This window comes from Lagopus muta, chromosome 11 (assembly GCF_023343835.1).
Source record: "Lagopus muta isolate bLagMut1 chromosome 11, bLagMut1 primary, whole genome shotgun sequence".
NCBI classification, from domain to species: Eukaryota; Metazoa; Chordata; class Aves; order Galliformes; family Phasianidae; genus Lagopus; species Lagopus muta.
This window is the reverse complement of record NC_064443.1, coordinates 1,959,496-1,977,483: the sequence shown is the minus strand read 5'-3', so window position 1 is coordinate 1,977,483 and position 17,988 is coordinate 1,959,496. Positions and strand designations below refer to the sequence as shown.

Below are 17,988 nucleotides of genomic sequence, written 5' to 3'. Positions count from 1 at the left end.
AACCTACAGTGAAACATCGACCATCCAGTGCCCAGTTACATCCCACCAATAGGCTCCAGCTTAAACAGATGAAACTGGATTAGTCCTACAGAAGTGAACACTGCTTTAACTTCACAACCAAAGCAGAAGGAAATAGGCAAACCCCTCGTGCTGCAATCAGCTTTAAAACAGTGGCTTCACAGCTGTTTGCTATAATGCAAATACTTCCTTGCTCCTAGCAGACAGCAGCTCCAGCACAGTGCTACACCCAAGCAGGACCACCAGAAGAAGGAAATTCAGTAAATGTTATCAAAAAGCACAGCTCAAGACTTGAGACAAGACTACCACTCGTGTTCCTCCATCATGCCGATGAAGCCTGTCTCTCTTTCTGACATTGCAAAGGCTGCTGTGAAAACGACACCCTGGATCACACAGGACCACTTGGTGCTGAAAAATGCTTGTATTCCATCTTTGTTTTGGTTAGTTGCTGGACTCCTTCGTTTTGACAGCAACGCCTGTCATAAAAAATCAGTTCCGAAAGCTTTTTCTCTGTTTTGATTTCTTTATATGAGTGTTCAGCATTTTAAAAGGCAGAAATCTGACTGGGGTGGGGAAAGGAGGGATGAATTTCCCAGTGGAGGATCTGAGGAAGAGGTCAGCACATGCCTGTGCTGCTGCTGTGCTGTTGCCACAGTGGTGTATGGACAGTCCAGCCAATTAATATCTCCCTGCACTTTAGCAGTTTCTATTTCAGAACAGAAGATCTCCAGGGCCATTCCTTTAGTTTCATTACCACCTGTAGCAGCTGATTTGTTCTGAGATGCTCTTTCCACAAATCTTGTCTTGCTGGCCCTAATAGAGACAGGCATCTGTCCCACTATTTCCAGCAACTCGCATTTTGCCACCAAATATTACCAGGCTCAAGATCCAGTTCACCATCCCAGACAGCTTCTCAGAAACAGATACAGACACTGAACAGCAGCTGAGGAGGGCAACAAGCTTCCAGCCTGGGGGCAATGATTCTGGTCCCACACCCATGCCTGTCTCTACATGGATAAGAACAGTACTGGTTCCTGTGCTGCTTCAGTGTCAGAAACGTTTGAGATTTTATTGTAAGGTCTGGGAACAGGGATCACGTCATAAAACAAGAGCCCTATTTCCATTCACGTGGCTAGAAGGAAAGAGGAAAAACTCCATGTCACTAGATTCTTAATTGCCAGAGGCTTTCAGCACTGCTGGTCTCAATTAACAGCTGCCCAGCCATTAACAGAGGCTTACCAGCTTGCTGCACTTTCAGAATGAGCTGTATGTACAGCACTGCCAAACTCTGACTCAAAGCTATTTCTGAGATGGCAGATGCAGCCTGGGGGACAAATACAAACATTTCTCCTGCTCAAATCTGTCTCAGAAGCCACTCAGCGTGACTTCACGAGATTTACCCTTCAGGCAGACTTCTGAATTTTGGCTATCTGCCTTCGAGGGACTGAGATGGATGCCAGCAATTCCTACCAGCATCAGGAGAATCTAATCTCAGAACCTGACTTTCTCCTTAAAGGTTCCCCAGGTCTACACCACAACACTGTGTTCTGGCTTCAGCTGGGGCAGAACTGATTTTCCTCACAGCAGATGCTCCTATGCTACATTTTGGTCTTAGGAGAAAAACAATGTTAATCACACACCAATGTTTGAGCTGCTGATGAGCAGTGCTGCACAGAGCCAAGGAGGTTTCAGCTTATTCTGTCCTGCCAGTGAGGGGCCAGGTGGCACAGGGAGCTGGGAGGGGACAGAACCAGGACAGCTGGCCTGAAGTGGCCAAAGGATTGATGTGGCTCTGGGCAGCCTGGTCTGGTGGTTGGCAACCCTGCCTGTGGCAGAGGGATTGAAACTAGATGATCATTATGGCCCTTTTCAACCCAGGCCATTCTGTGATTCTATGAAAGGATATCCCATATCATCAGACATCACATGAAAAAACACTCTGAAACAGAGGGGAGTGGGCAGGGGAAGCTGCTGCTTAGGGACTGGTGGGCATCAGTCTGCTGGTGGTGAGCAACCGCACTGTGCATCATTTATTTTGTAGAGTGTACTATATATATAGTATGTATAATCATTCCTATTATTTCTCTCTTCCTTTTTCTATCTTAGTCAATTGTTTTTATCTCGACCTACGAGTTCTACTATTTTTTCCCCAATTTTCTCCCTCATCTTACTGGGAACTGGGGGTGGTGAGCGAGTGTTTGTGTGGTGCTGAGCTGCTGCCAGGTCAAACCACAACATGTTGCTATCAGCCACCTCTTAAAAACAGCCTCGGAGCACACAAGTGCAAACCTGCTCACAGTTACCTTTGTTAAGCCAAGAATAAAATTTAATCCTTATTGCTAAAAGGGGAAACAGAATAAAAGTGAAGGTGCTGTAAATAAATCAAAGGGCAATTGCCACCCTTTGCCCTGCATCTCGTATAGCCCTCATTCAGATGAGAGGGCTTCAAAGAGCACACGCATGCTCCACACACATATACAAAAAAAGAAAAAAATAGAGCTCCAAAACATTTTGTTTTAGGAAAACATCTCTGAAGTGCAATATCAGGAGGATCAGTTCAGGCCACGCTGACACAACCCAGCCTTTATTTTGTTCCTCCTGGCATCACAGTGCTTCTCTGAATTTCTCTCCTCCATGAATTACACCTTACAGAAGCCTGGCCTGGCTCTCAGCTCCTCCAAAATCTGAGCCAAGCAGGAGCAAGGCAGGCTTTAATGCAACTTGATGCTTTCATTAGGTAGGGTTTATGAGAGACTGTACCAGGCCCAGGCTGAGTCAGACTCTGCTTCTCATCGTCCTGGCAACAGAAAAGGAAACATGCTCTACCAGCAGCAACAAGGGAGTAGGAGCAGGGACAAGATTTGGGCTTCCAGGGAAAGCTCCCACAAGTTCGCTATTGGGGACTATTTCCCTCTTCCCTGTAACAGTTCTTCCTGCTGTGATTAGATGCTGCAGCCACATCTCAATGAAAAATCAGATGAGAAAAAAAGATCAGAAGAAAGGTAATGATGCACCCATTTTTAAGAAAAGTAGAAAGGAAGGCCAACTTGTCAGCCTCACCTCTGTGCTGGGGAAGATCATAGAGCAGATCTTCCTGGAAGCTATGCTGAGGCACATTAGGAAGGGAGGTAAAATGAGTTAACCAGCACGGCTTCACCAAGAGCAGGTCTTGCTTGACCAACCTCATGACCTTCTCTGATGGCATAACTGCATCAGTGGACAAGGGAAGACCCACTGATGTTATCTATCTGGACTTCAGTAAGGCCTTTGACATGGTCCCCCATAACATCCTTCTCTCCAAATTAGAAAGATAAAGACTGGACAGATGGATAGCTGAGAAACTAGTTGTGAGATTGCACCCAAAGAACGGTGGTCAATGGCTCAGTGTCCTGATGGAAAAGTGGCGTTCCTCAGGGGTCAGCACTGGGACCACTGCTTTTTAACATCTTCATCAGTGACATCAACACTGGGATGGAGTGTGCCCTCAGTCTGTGGATGACACACAGCTCTGTGATGCAGCTGACATACCTGAGGGAAGGGATGCCATCCAGAGGGACACAGACAGCCTCAAGCAGTGTCCAGGTGAACATAATGGGGTTCAACAAACTCACATGGAAGGTCTGCACCTGGGTTGTGGCAACCCCTGCTTTCAATACAAGCCAGGGGATGAAAGGAGAAAGCCCTGACAAAAAGGACTTAAGGGTACGGGTGGAAGGCAAGCTGGACATGAGCCAGCAATACATCCCTGCATCTCATAAAGCCAACCATATCCTGCACTGCATCCAAAGAAATGTGGCCAGCAGGTCAGGGAGCTGATCCTGCCCCTCTACTCCACGCTGGTGATGCCTCAGCTGGAGCACCACATCCAGGTGTGGAGTCTTCAGTACAACAGAGATGTGGACCTGCTGGAGTGCGTCCAGAGGAGGGCCACCAAAACTATCCAAGGGGTAGAACTCTCTTACAAAGACAGGTTGAGAGCTAGGGCTGTGCAGAATGGAGAAGAGAAGGCTCTGGGGAAACCTGAGAGCAGCCTTGTGGTTTCTAAAGGGGCCGTAAGAAATAAGGGCACACCATTCTCTCTGTGGTCTGTGGCCACAGGAAACCATTTCAAACTACAAGAGGGGCGATTTAGATTGAACATATGGAAAAAGTTGGGTTTGTTTTTGGTTTTTTTTCCTTTACAGTGAGGGTGGTGAGGCGCTGGAACAGGTTTTTCAGAGAGGTGGTAGCTGCCCCATCCTTGGAGACATTCAAGATCAGGCTGGGGAAGGCTCTGAGCACCTGATCAAGCTGTAGGTGTCCCTGTTCATTTCAAGGAGCTGGACTAGGTGACCTTTAAAGGCCTCTTCCAAATCAAATGATTCTATGATCTATTACAACACACTGGGAAACCCATTTTCGTAGAAATTCGGGTTAGTTAGAGGTAAAGAGTTGTGCAAAAAGAGCTTGTTAAAATATGAACAGTCATCGGATGTGACAGTTAATCATTTACATGGAAGCTTGTCCCCTCTGATAATCATTTTCCAAGGCAGCAGAACTAAAGCTTAACTGGTCATTGGCTTCCAAAGTGACCTTGTCTGGTAGGGAAGAGAAAAGGGGAAACAACAGTGACATGTGTCAGTTCCAGGTGGGGACAGAAGGGGACAAAACCGCTGCTGGCACATTGCATTATCTGGCTACTCACTTCAAGCTGCTGGAAACCTCCTGCTTTCAGGGCCACAGGGTCCTGCCAGCTTAAAAGGCTCAGCATGGTATTTTTGTTAAGAAGCCTACCAACATGATATAATGGGATACAAAGAAACACTTTGGAGAAGGTCCAGAAACATCACAGCATTTGTATCCAAATTGCCAGGAGGGATGGATGCCTTCCTGCTCAGCCACCCCAAGTCGCAGGGACAAGTGATGGAAGCAACGTAAATAAGCATTTAAAAATCCAAAGCACAGATAGGAGAGCTTTCAAGCAATACTGAGCGTGACAACCTCCCTCACGGCATCCAGGATCAGCAGAAAAAAACATGGTTAGAACATTTATTGCACCTGGTGTTAACATGATTTCACCACTGGATTGACTGCAATTCCGGCACCACATGCAGAACTATTTTATCATGCTAGTGGTAGGACAGAAATGAACTAACTTTTTCCAGACAGACTGTCAAGAAAGCAACAAAGTGAAGACCAAAAAAATAAAATAAAATCACTAGATGTGAACATTTCTACTCCAAGTCAGACTTCATCTGGCAGCCAGATGCACTCTGATAAGATACTGGGAAGGCAGGGCTGGTCACAGATCAAGAGTCCCCAACCAGAAGACCCATCTCCCCTACTTGTGGTCTTGGTTTCACCAAATACTTCCAACAACAGGCTTGGAAGACAAAGTCCTCATCAGAGCTGCTGAAGAGTTTCTGAGCTCTCCCAGCACCCTGACTCAAGCCAGAATCCCCAGGTGGATTGCTCAGTGGTTCCAGATCCACCCAGCCGTTTGGCCAGCTGCTCAGTGTGGTACTGCTGTTCTGGAGGTTGTTCATGAGGAAACCTGAAGCTGCACTTCAGACTCCGTGAAAGTTCACAGAGCCTAAAATGCCATCATCTCAGTGACCCTGGTTTCATGGGAAATCTTCCAATCAGCTTCAGGGATACTACATATAGATACAGCTTGAGATCACATGAAAGAAAAACAAAAACAAAAAAGGTAGAAAGGATGCTTGGAGGAGAACTGAAGATGTGAGGCACTGAACATTTACTGCTGCATACCACAAAAATTCTCCAACAGCACAGAGAGTATGAAGATGCTGCTTACATTCACTGCCTGGATTCAGCAGGTTGTTTTGTACTCAATTTCCCAGCTGATCCAGCTGCATCATGATAGCAGGTGCTAGAATCAATCATGTTATTGCATTTTTCCCTTCCAACTTCAGGTGGAAGAGACTCAACGCATCACTATACTCCACTACATAAGAGGAGAGGAAGAAGACACTGCCAAATTCCCTACTGGATGCAATATTTATCCTGTAAGCAAGGATTAACTGAATAACTTGCTAGCTTTGTGTCAAGGCTTGTAAGAAGTGGTGACTAATCCTAGCTCGTGGGGATTAACAATGTTTGCTGTGGGAAATGTGCCAGGCTTTTCAATTATATCATGTCTTACAAACAGACTGCAGTAGCTGCACAAGAATACAACTGCATTCTTGCCACAGCACAGTGACAGCTGGGTATGTCCTTTCTAGTTTTTAATGCCACGCACTGGAGTGCAGTGCAGTCATCAGCAAGATCCTCATATGGACAGACAGCAGTAGTTTGTCCTTCTCCTTGAGCAGGGTAAAAAGAGGGAAAGATCAGGTGTGCAGCAAGGGAGTCACTCAGCTATATTTTGGTGTACATCCCTTTGAGATCCCCTAGGTAGACTTACTTTCAAGAACACAATTGAAAGTAAATGAATTATCATTGTTAATTGCTAACCTACTACTTTGGCAACAGGCTTCCAATGGGACCTCCTATGCACTCAAGGCAAAAAAATCAAGCACTTGCATTTCAGCCACCATCTGCAAGTCTGTGCCCTTTGCAAAGCTCTGGTCTTGGATAGAACTGCTAATCCATGAGAAAGCTTGCTCTCCGTTCTGGGACCTCACACTCAGGCAGACAGTTCAAGACATGGACAGCCAGAGCAGTACAGGATAGGGGCTGTTCACCTTGGAAGAAGAGGCACTGGAAGTACGGAGAGAACAAGAGCAGTAACTGGTGGAATCAGTACCATTAGGACAAAAACAGAACTACAAAAAAGCTTCAAGACATTCTTCCACTCTTTTTTGGTCAGCCACAACACCAGAGCAAAAATAAGTTGTAGCCACTAAGCAGTTCCAGTGGCTCTTGCAAGACACTTTTTTTTGTGTCCTCCTCCACACAGCATACCATCAGTTACAGGTGATTTTGGATGCCCAGCACAGCACGTAGCACCACACCTTAAGCAGTTTCTGCATCTTCATCCTGCTCTTAGAATCCAAGTCATGTCGGTTGGAAAAGGCCTTCAAGATTGTCACATCTAACCATCAACAGAACCTACTGAGTCTCATCTCTAAATCCCATCCCTTCATCCCGCTGTATGCATGGCACAGATTTAAATTACTGACCTTATTAACTCGTTAAGTCATTAGCTTTACAGTGACTCGAATACTGTCAGGTTCACCATGCAAGTAGCTAGAGGAAAACCAAACACGGCAGGCTATGAGCTACAAGAATCCATGCATCAAAATAGTATTTTTCTGGCCTTTCCTGTGGTGAGGTACAAATCAGAGCATCGCTCCGCTGCCTTCTGCACAGCACTGGGAGATGCAGGGCTTGCTGCAGCACGTGGAGGGAGCCTATGCTTCAGCTAGGGGATAGGCAATGTTTGGTTAGATGCGTGCCTCACTTCCATGTGCCCATGGCCAGACGTAGAGCCCAACTCAGAGCCTTTCTGGATCTTCTACTTGGTTTCAAAGACCTCTGGATAAAAGGCAATCCAAAACAAATAATAAAACAAAACAAACCACAGAGATTCAGCTTGTAAATATCACTCTTCCACCTACTGAGTCGACAGAGTCCAACACCCAAGAACCAAACCATTCACCTTTTAATTCCCCTGATGCAAGTCTGCATTCAGATGCACCCATGAGAAGCTTTGTGTTGTATAATACAAAATCCCATTCTGAGCTCCTCTCAAAGCCCTCCTAAGAAGCTACTTATTACCTTTAATTTCTCCCACACATATCAATAGTTATTACTACTTAATAGCGCTCCAAGGTACTCAGGAGTACCAGCAGCACCGAGGTAATTAGAGATGAAGAAATATCAATTTATGACTAAGATATATGCAGCTGAACAGGACACTTTACAGAGGCTTGACTGCCCGGGGACAGCTATTTCAGTACACCAGAGATGGGCCGGTTTGAATGACTTTAATTCTTAAACTGGAAGCAAATTGTTTTGGAAGTTTGCATTAAATGGAAACAACAGCAACTGATTAAACAAACTGTTCCATTTGAGGATACTTTCAACAGCCCATATTTGTGAGATGCTCTGTTTGCTGTCCTTTTCTCTTAAAAAAAGGAAAGACCACGACATGGAAGGAGTCGAAACTCCCCTTTGCCTCATACAAAGGAGGGATTTGAAGTAAATTGCTTCAATTTTGAGTTTTGCTGTGTTTGGGGTGGGTGAGAAATAGTGTCGTGGACTCTGCAAGGCCTCCTGAACACCTGCACCCACCTCCATGAGGAGCTTGGCTGGAGAGGCAGAAGCACCCTTCACAAATGACCTGCAGCCAATGGACAAAGCTGTTCTGTGGGACAGAAGAGTTTTAACTCGTATTCTGCACCTTAATGTAGAGGGATTTGAAACGTGGTCCTGTGCCTCTCCTGTGATTGCCTTCACCAGCTAACTACAGGGAGGAACAGTACTGTGAACTGGTTTTCTGAATATTACATGGCATGCACCATCTCTAGCTTATTTAGCAGCAGTTTTTAGCCAAACACAAACAAAAATTGCAAGGAGCTTAAAACCGTCTGAAAACACACTCTGGGGAAAAATACAAAGCTTGAAGCAGTATGACTGACAAAGGTGGGTTTAGGCATCACAAGCATGTTTACTGGCTAGTGCTCATCACTTGGCCTCCAACAAGTACTCTAGCAAATGAGGCTAGACATCACCAGCCCCACACCAGAGGGCAGTGAACAGTAGATGGGAGGGAAGGGCAGAAGCCTAAGGTGGAAATAAAGCAGCAGCAGGTGCAGGGACCTGGAGAGCTTGGGGAAGGGAGAAAGGTGGTGGAACTGAGATTGACTCCAAAAACATTGGGATGTCTTACTTCAGATCCAGCTCGTACAAATCTTGGGACAGGAAATCTTGAAATTGAATGGACGACTTCAAAGAAAGCTTCAGCCGCTTCTAGGCTTCTGCAAAGAGAGTTGCTGCCTCAACACAGAGGACCTGTCTCCATCTGCCCACTCCTGTCTTCCTTCTGCTGAACATTATGGTCAATGAGTCATGCAACAAACTTCACTTGCCAAAGAACCATGCGTGTAGAAGAGTAAGGAATCAGGATGTGACATTTATCAGTTGTGTGCCTCTGAGCCTGACTGCACCCTGGTGCAACAACTCCTCACAAGTGTTCAGATACTGTGGTAATGGGAGTTTGTACAAAAAATACAACACAACAGTACCAACACCACCCAGCGAAGGAGAACTTGCCTTTCCATATCACAGAGATGAGCATCATGAGATGTTCATGATTCCCCAGAGCCTGATAAGGAAGAAGTGTTGCATTGTTTTTCACAAAGTATGCTCTAACAAATAAGCTGATTAACTCTATTACCAGGTTACATTTCCAACCTGCTGTGGGACAAAGGTTAGCAATGCTATTGCCATCGAGCTTTACATCTGAGGGTCCCAAGCCCAGACTCCTTCAGAATGGGCAAGCATGGGGAAGCTGGGCCCACACAGCTCCAACCAGCCACACATGGCTAACGAGGGCCACACACAGCCAAGTCATCTGTACATTCCATTTTCTCTGTGCCGTTGCCTTACTCCCAAAGAACCACATAGCTTGAGCTGGCACTCACAAGGTGAGAAGATCGCAGGGCAGCCACCAACATCACCCTCCCTAAAATGGCCTGAAGCCTTACACAAAAACTTTTCCTCATGAATTTCCATGGAGCATCCGCCCCAGGGCTCAGCCATCCCACTCACAGATAATTCCCCCAGCTCTACAGGAAGCTGAGCACCTGTAACAGAATAGCTGATGTCTACAGCACGCTGCGAGTAGGGAGTGGGACAGACAAACAGCGGCGCCCACACACAGCCCAGGACCTGACAGCACTGAGGGATCTGACAAACAGAAAGAGAGGTAAGCAGCTTCTGCTTGAACTTGAATCTTGGGTCAGACTGACTTTTTCTTCTGCCCTCGCATCAGGATGGTTCACTAACTCACCCACTTGAATCTACATCCAGAGAGCCGCTCTCATGTCCAGGAAAGGTGTCCTTGCTCTCACCTCCGCTACACAATGCTGCTTTGCCCAGGTCATCCATCCTAACCACTTCCCACAGATCTGATGGCAGTTTGGGCTGTTTCATTGAGCAGTTCCTTACAGCCACTGTGTCCGCATACCTTCTGCTCCATTCTTGCAACTGATGAGTAACACCACAGAAACAACTACAATGATCAGCACACCCTTCCCTGGATGTCCAAATGACTTGCTTAGCCTCCTACAGCACTCAGCTGCTGTGGATCAGAATTTAAAACTTCCACTAGGATCCTGCTGGGCTTGACAAAGCAAACAGTTACTACACCATCGAGACCAAGAGGTGGGAAAAGATAGAGAAGGGTTCCCCAGAGGAAGGAGGAGAAGGAATGCAGGCTGAGCACTTCTATTCCTCACAGTGGTTGTCTTTTTTAGTAATCCTTCAGAGATTTCAGTCAAATGCAGGGAAGTATTACAGTGGACAGTGTTTTACAGATAAAAGCACGTACCCACAAAGAACCCACTATTCATCTTATAAAAACATATCTTCAACAATTTTGTATGAAAGCCCACACTCTTCTGGTAGTAGTAAAACAGTATTCTCAAGTTGTATATTCAGCTCCCTTCTTTATGTAAGGCTCACAGTTTCTTCATGGTGGTAGCAGAGTTCTGAAATACAAATCATTTGTTTTCACTCTTTCCTACTACAGACAATACTCACGAGGATTAGCTGTATTTTATAAACAGCAAATGCACTTCAGCAGCACAGGCTTTTTTCAAGACTTTCTCAATTTTGATGGGCAACGTACCAAGATGTCTAATAGCTCAATAGTCAAAGTGTTCCATAAATAGACATTGTTCACATCCTTCTTATCTCATGTTGTCTAAAACTATGAGGGTTCACAGCCTGAAGTGGAACAATCCCTCAGTAGTGCCTTAGAGAAGGCACTTTCTGAACCAAGACAACTGCCTGCCTGTTGCTTTTTCAGTGACCATTTGGAATAGGAAGCATTACTTAAGTTCAAAGTCTTATCTGCTCATAGCCCAAACACACACAGAATTTCTTTGCAGGGTTTGCCCTACAGAGCAAGCACCCTGGTCTTGTTTTCTCTTTGTGCCCTGTTCCAAAGGGAGCAGGAGATGAATCTCATTACTGGCTTACACCAATTACCAGCAAAATAAACCAGCTAGGGAAAGGGGGGTTGGGGAGCAGAGGGGGAGGAGCAAGCTCACTTTTGTTTTCCCCCATGAGAATCATAGAATCACAGAACATCCTGAGTCAGAAGAGACCCACAAGGTCCAACTCATGGCTCCACACAGGACTGCCCAAACCAAAACACAGCCTTCTCTTGTGGTTCAACCTCACAGAGAGCTAAGCACCACAGAGCCATTCGCTCACTCCCCTGTGAGTGGGACAGGAAGAGAGTTAGAGACAAAATAGAACTTACAGTTGAGACAGAAAAGGAAAGTGGGAACAAAAATGCAATAATGACAATGTATGGGGGTTGCTCTGAAAGTAATGCCTCCTGTTTTATGATGTCAGCCCACAACGGAGGCAGATGTGGTGGGATGGCAGTAGAGGCTGAACCTTTCCACCTACATTCCATTACACATTTTCACCATGTGACTTATGACAGCAGAGGGACAGTCTGACAGAATGGCATCTGACATGGAAGTGCATATGAAGATAGAGGCTGGGACTGAATTTTCTCCATGAAGGAAAATAGCATCCACTGACATTCATCAACACCTGCTGAACGTTTACAGAGACCAAACAGTGGATGTGAGTGCAGCGAGAGGTTGGTGGTGCATTTCAGTAGTGATGTGAAAGACAAGCCATGTCCAAACAGCCACACACAGACAGCACACCATGAAATTAATAGTCTCAATCAGTATACCTGAAGAAATTGGTTAAAGCTGGTGACTATGTTGAGAAAACAAGGTTTTGTAGCTGGGAACTTGATCTATCAAATAGCATTATTTTTCTCCTTGTATTTGTTGCAGTTTCCATGGAAATACATAGGAGACATTGCTTTCAGAGTGACCTACATTTGTAACCACGATGCAGTTACTCACCACCCAGCTGACACAACTGCTTGCTGACTGACACCCGGCTAGCAACACAACATCTCATCACCCAGCCAACTCCCCCCAGCAGCTCCCATCTGCACCACACACAGCTTTACAGCCTTCTGCATGATGTCAGGTGGTATGGAATAACCCCTATCCTAATTCAGGACAGCTGCCCTGGCTCCACCACGCTCCTGCTGCCATGCCATAAAGTCAGTGGCTCTTTCTTGCTGAGCAGCATGGACCAATCCAGCCTTGGGAGCAATTCCATTGTTCAGTAATAACCAAAACATCTTTCAACTGAAACCTGGACGTTTCTAATAATCAAAGCTCTTTCCTATTATTTGACACCTTCCCAAGTTTCCATCAAGTCACAGAGAAGCAAACCAGATGGTCTGTCTGGAGCTAGTCAAATCCCTTTTTAGCCTGCAGTGGGGTTCAGCAGTACTTGGTGGGAGCAGGCTGGGTATCTCCGGCTTAGAAACAAGTTCACAAGGCTGAGGGAAGCACTGGCAGAATGGCTTCCTTTCCTAAGCATGCAATGGAGCATATGCTAGGATGAGAAACTGTTAGTAATCTAGGCACTCTTAAGAAGAATAAAGGTAATCAGACTGTAGTAAGAGGGAAATGAGAGCTTGGGATAAATCCCATTTCTGTGTGTAAACCAGTTGCAGTGAAGATGCCAACATCATGGAGATTACACCAGGAAAAAAAAAGGGAAAAAAAAATGATAAAGTTGTGTCTTATTCCTGCCTACTATAAAAGAGATGCTACTAACCCCATTTTTCACATCCTGCTGCATTCCACTGTTGAGTAACTCATATGTGCCTGTTTATCCTCTAACAGAAGACACACATGCACACCATCAGCAATGCCTACCAGCCTCTCTGTCAATAACAGTGCTCAAGGTGGGCTGTCTGAAAGGAAACCACAGCAGACCATTAAAAGATATCCTGACAGCCCCCTCCACTTTGTGAATGTTCCAAGCAACAGCAAGAGCTGTCTTTGGGTTTCAAAGGCAGGAGGGTTAAGATAACAGCACAAGCAAGGGATAAAAGTCTCAAATGATCCATTCATTACAGCTTTGTGCAGTGAGCTCAAGAAGAGCTCCTGCATAGCAATAATGTCATTTAAGCTATGCAGTCCTGGCAGGCAGTGAGACAGAGCTGCTGTGGGGAGTTAGGCTGGCATGGATAGATTACATTTAGATTCACGGCAGTCCTAGGATGCATCTCTCAGGATGCACCTGAAATCACTAAAGCAAGCAGGCATGGGACAGAAAGAAGGAACAGATGAGAGACTGAGAATTCTATTGTCATTCGGCAGCTGTTCATATTTTATGGCCTGTCAGCATGCTTGCAGTCAGGAAACAAGCCAGTCCTTTCCAAGCAAGGAAACTTCCTTCCATTAACTCTACCTGTCCAAACACCTTCTCAGATCAGGGCTTGCGTTGCAAAGGTCTGGTCAGGTTTCCAGACCCCATATGCACAGGCCAGCCTGTTCAGAAAAGGGAGAGAAGTCTATAACAAACAGACATGGCAGCCGCCATAAGCAACTTCTGCATCTGCTTCTGTTCCTTAACCCAACTCAGAGACTGGCTGGAAAATCCTGGGATGAACAAACACTTCACATGCATGCAGCTTGCTTCCTCAAGCCCTTACATCCTGTGAGCAAAAATGAAAGTGAGCAAAGCCGAAACACGTTTGTGCAAATCCAGCCTCCATTCTTGACCTATCATAAGATCTATCTTCTCTAAAGAAGCCTTTCCTCTGGCTTCAGCAGCCTGCTTACCAGACCAATGACAAATGAAATTAGCTCCTGTCAATGGACATTCAGAGAAGTGGCAGTGCCCTCTATGAAGTTCCCAGTCACGGCAAGTCCATCGGCCTCATGGCTACATTCTCAGGCAGTCTGAAGAGGCAGGAAAATTAAACTTCCTCCAGAGGAGGACTGGATCTCGCTAAAGTTGAGTGTGCACAAAGGAAAATACAGGTTCATTTACCAATTTGCTTCTGTGCTTCTAACACCTTGATTTGAGGAATATTTCAGATTCCCATATTTCAAGACTCTTTTAACCCCTTAAACTTTTGCTACGAGGGTGGCTTGCTTTGAAAGATGCGTGTTTTCACTTCAGGTCAAAACAGAACACCTAGGATAAGGCTTAATCTCACAATTTTTAGTCACATACTCAGAACATTTAATGGTGTGCCCAAATTCACGTGCATAACCAACCTCATTAAAAGAGACTGGAAGCCAAGTACCAGCTTGCTACATCACAGCTCAGACAGCAAATGAAGCTTTGTTTAGGAAGCATAACTGTGAATGCACAAGTGTACAATGCACTGGTGTGCAACTGCTTCTCCCAGGTGAAGCTGCACACACCCCCTGGCTTCCATTCCAGTGCAGACCATGAACAGTGAATTGGACAATGTGTACATCTGGGGATGAAGCAGAGATGGGGAATAGGGAGAGGAAGAGATACTGCTGTACAGAGCACAACATGGGATTGGGATGGCAGTGCTAGGAAGCTGAATTGCTCTATCCACACACGCTGAGAAGTACAAAAAACATAAACATACCTATTCATACACACACACACACACACACACACACAAAACCTAAGAGAAAAAGAAATCCTCTGGCACAGCAAAATCAAAGGATGGAATTATTTTGCTCACCAGAGGCTGTAGCAAGGAGCTGGCTGTAAGACACAGGCCAGCAGGAGCATAGCATTAGAAGAAAACAATGCAAGCAGAAGAAAGCATAGGAAGAGAAGTGCTTCTATTACAGCTTGAGTAGATGAGAAAAAGGAGTGAGAAGTTGTTACAGTTACAGGTTGTTAGGCTTTGAGAGCAGCTCTAGTAACCCTTATGACAGAACAATTTAAACAATAACTGCAGAGAGCTACAAAGGTCAGTTGTGATAAATAATAGAGGGTTAAACCATGTAACAAAACCAAGTCCATTGTAGCTTGCTGAAGCTCTGAGCAGCCTTGAAAGCTTTCTCTAACACCCAGGAATGAGGAAAAGCACATCCTTACACCTTGTTCACAGTCCTCATCCCAAGGGACACACTTTCAGCTCTTGTTGATCACCTACAGAACTTAAGGCAGCTGCATCCTCTTACCTCCATACCCTTGGCAGAGTGAAGAAGGAGACATGGGTTGATGCATCCTTGTGGGTGCATTCACAGGGCCTGCACAAGGTGCCACCAGCTGTGTGGGGCCTCAGTGATGGCTCAGTATCCCAAAGCGAAGCACTGGAAGGAAACAACCACAAGGACCTGATATTTTACCCTTCCTTGATTGCCTTTTTTTTTTTTTTCCAGGAACTTCTTAAAACTACAAGTACAATGAAATTTCAAATTGATTCTTTCTGCCCAAATGCAGATGGGCAGAAATCCATTTATTCTCTTGGACATACATCTTACAGACCAGGAAACAAAACGGTAACCGTCAGGGAAACAAGCAAATTTCTCTCACACCCAACAGGCTGGCTGATTTTGGAAATGTTCTTATCTCACATTGGCATTTGACCAGAATGAATTTCACAGTCTTGTGGCAAAAAGTTGAGGCTGGTACCAGACTGTACCTCTACAGCTTCAGAATGGAGTCTTGACATTTATACACAATTTCACCACCACTCAAACCAAAAGCCAGCTGTGCCAATCTCTGATCTCTACCACTATTAACCATCCCCTATAATTTTGGGCTTTCTTTGCAGGTGAACCTGGTTACTTAACAACAGCAAGTGTCTTGTCTTGGTATTCTCTTCTTCAACAGCCTCCCAGCACCTCTGTTCCCACCAGCTTCTGAAAGGAGCCAGCCAAGGAAGAGCTCAGACCTCACGATCAAACTCATGCCAGGACAGAAGGACAAAGTCACAGGTGTGAGAAGACAGGATTATATGCTTGGCTGCTGCTTGCTCTGAAAAACTTACAAAGTCCAGAACAGACTCTGAATTTCCACCGAGCTTGCATTTTCTGGGACGTAACTTCTATTAAATGATTAAGAAAAGAAAAAGTTAGCTGCTGACAAAATCCCACACACTACTTCGACTAGGCTTGTTACAGACCAGCTAAGAGCTGAAGTTCTTTGCTCAGCAAATAGAGCAGAAATCTGTTTCAAACTCAGCAAGCAGGAAAGGGCAATGTTCCTCTGGACAGCCTACTTGCTTCACCCTTGCTCTGCTCCAGGTGTCTTGGAAACATAACAAAGCAGTCACTTCTCTCCAAAGAGCCACTGACAATACTGTACACAGTATTGTACCCTGCTGTTTGCATCAGCCACATTACCTCTGACACGGGGCTGTGCAAGGCTCTGTCCAAAGAAGGACATACAAGTCATGCTCCCACTGCTAACAGCACATCAGGTATGAAAGAGTTCAAAATAATCGGCCTTTGTTCAAACGCAGGATATTCTTGGTACTAAATTCCCCTGGCTTCCAGTCTTCCATGTGTAAGCTACATCCTAGGCCTGGAACTGAGGGATGTTCAGCTCCACTCCTAGCAGACAGGAGTCTCTACATTCAGCCTCCTTTAGCAAACACAGTATTTATCTCAGACTGATACAGCAACCATGAACCACAAACATGGATGTGAAGATGAGATCAGAGCTGCAACCAGGAGGTAGAGGACACTGGTTTTGATGCACTTAATTACTGTTATCCAGGCCAAGTATCTTGTACAACCAACAGAAACACCAGCGCTGTCCAGGCATTTACTTCTCTCATGTCTTTTGGTTTATTTGTGTCAGCTTACAAGTTAATACTTCAAATGAGTCGAAAACAAGAAACGTTTTGAAGATACAAGGATGTTTGTCACCAAGACTTAATACTAACTCAATGAAGGCACAGCCAGATACAACCCACGTTCAGTTCCCATGGACAGCTTCAGGGTAAATTCAGTACTGATGCAAACAGCAATACGACTTACATGTTTTCTTACCTATAATGTAAGTGGTTAAGTACTATCACTAGTCTGTTAGCAGCAAGGTAGGTGGAAGAGTTTATATTAAGCTACTGGAACTTGATGGATAAAGGCAGATAACTAAGGAAAAGCTATACTGGGATGTAAATTATTAGAAGGGATTTAGCACCAGCCTGCAAGTCTGCATTGGGATGATGCTTTACTCAACTGTTTCGGATCTTGCTTAGTTTAAAACTGCAAACCAGCAGCCTAGAAGTAAAACTGATCTCAGATCCTGAGCATTTACCCCTCTGTTCAATCAAGCAAATTAAAACACGGATAAGGGTTTAAGCCCAGCATTTACACTAAAGCATTTCCCATAGTAACTGTTTTGCACCAAATCATTTCCTGCCAAGGCACAGCTGTATTCTACTGCTCTATCCACCACAACACACACTCTTTGGAAGTCACGGAGTAGCAGAAGGGCCTGTGTTACAACTGGAAAGATTAATACAGCAGCATAACAGCAAAGGGACCAGCATAGGTAGGATGGTATTTCAAACAGAAAGTAAAAGCACTCACCCATCTCTGAGGATCCAGGCTTACAGGAAAGACTCCACAAGGGAGGATTCCAACCAGAACTCCTTCCCCATCAGCAGTCAGCCCTCCAGTGAGGCCTAAGAGAGGTGCAGCCAGGCTCCAACCCTTCCTGTCTCACACATTGCCTTCACCTGTGCTCCCAGGGCTGACGGTCCTTTCCCCAGGTGTTCAGTCAGGGGTTCAGGCTGGGACTCAACAGTTCCCATAGAGCCTGTGATTAGATGTAGACCAATACAGACTTCTCTGAAGAGAAGTTCCCAAAAGCTTAATGTACAGCAAGCTATTTAGGCAGCTGAACTCAATTGTAGCTTTTTATTTTGCTCCATTCTTCCTCAAATGCAAAAAAGTTTAAGGCTGCTCCTTGTTACAACCCAGAAGTGTTTCTATGGGAGGCTGAAAGTCACAG

At 45.3% G+C, this 17,988-nt stretch overlaps 1 long non-coding RNA gene across 1 annotated transcript in view; it reads right to left on the bottom strand.

Annotated features, from left to right (window-relative positions):
• The window catches only part of LOC125698717 (uncharacterized), a 33,580-nt gene extending 15,923 nt beyond the window's left edge, over positions 1-17,657 (bottom strand). Inside the window, exons 1-2 of the long non-coding RNA XR_007379285.1 lie at positions 17,565-17,657; positions 15,204-15,335 (exon numbers count right to left, since the gene is read on the bottom strand). This is a non-coding gene — a long non-coding RNA (uncharacterized LOC125698717). The remainder of the gene's footprint in view (positions 1-15,203; positions 15,336-17,564) is intronic.
• Between the last annotated feature and the right edge of the window lie 331 nt (positions 17,658-17,988).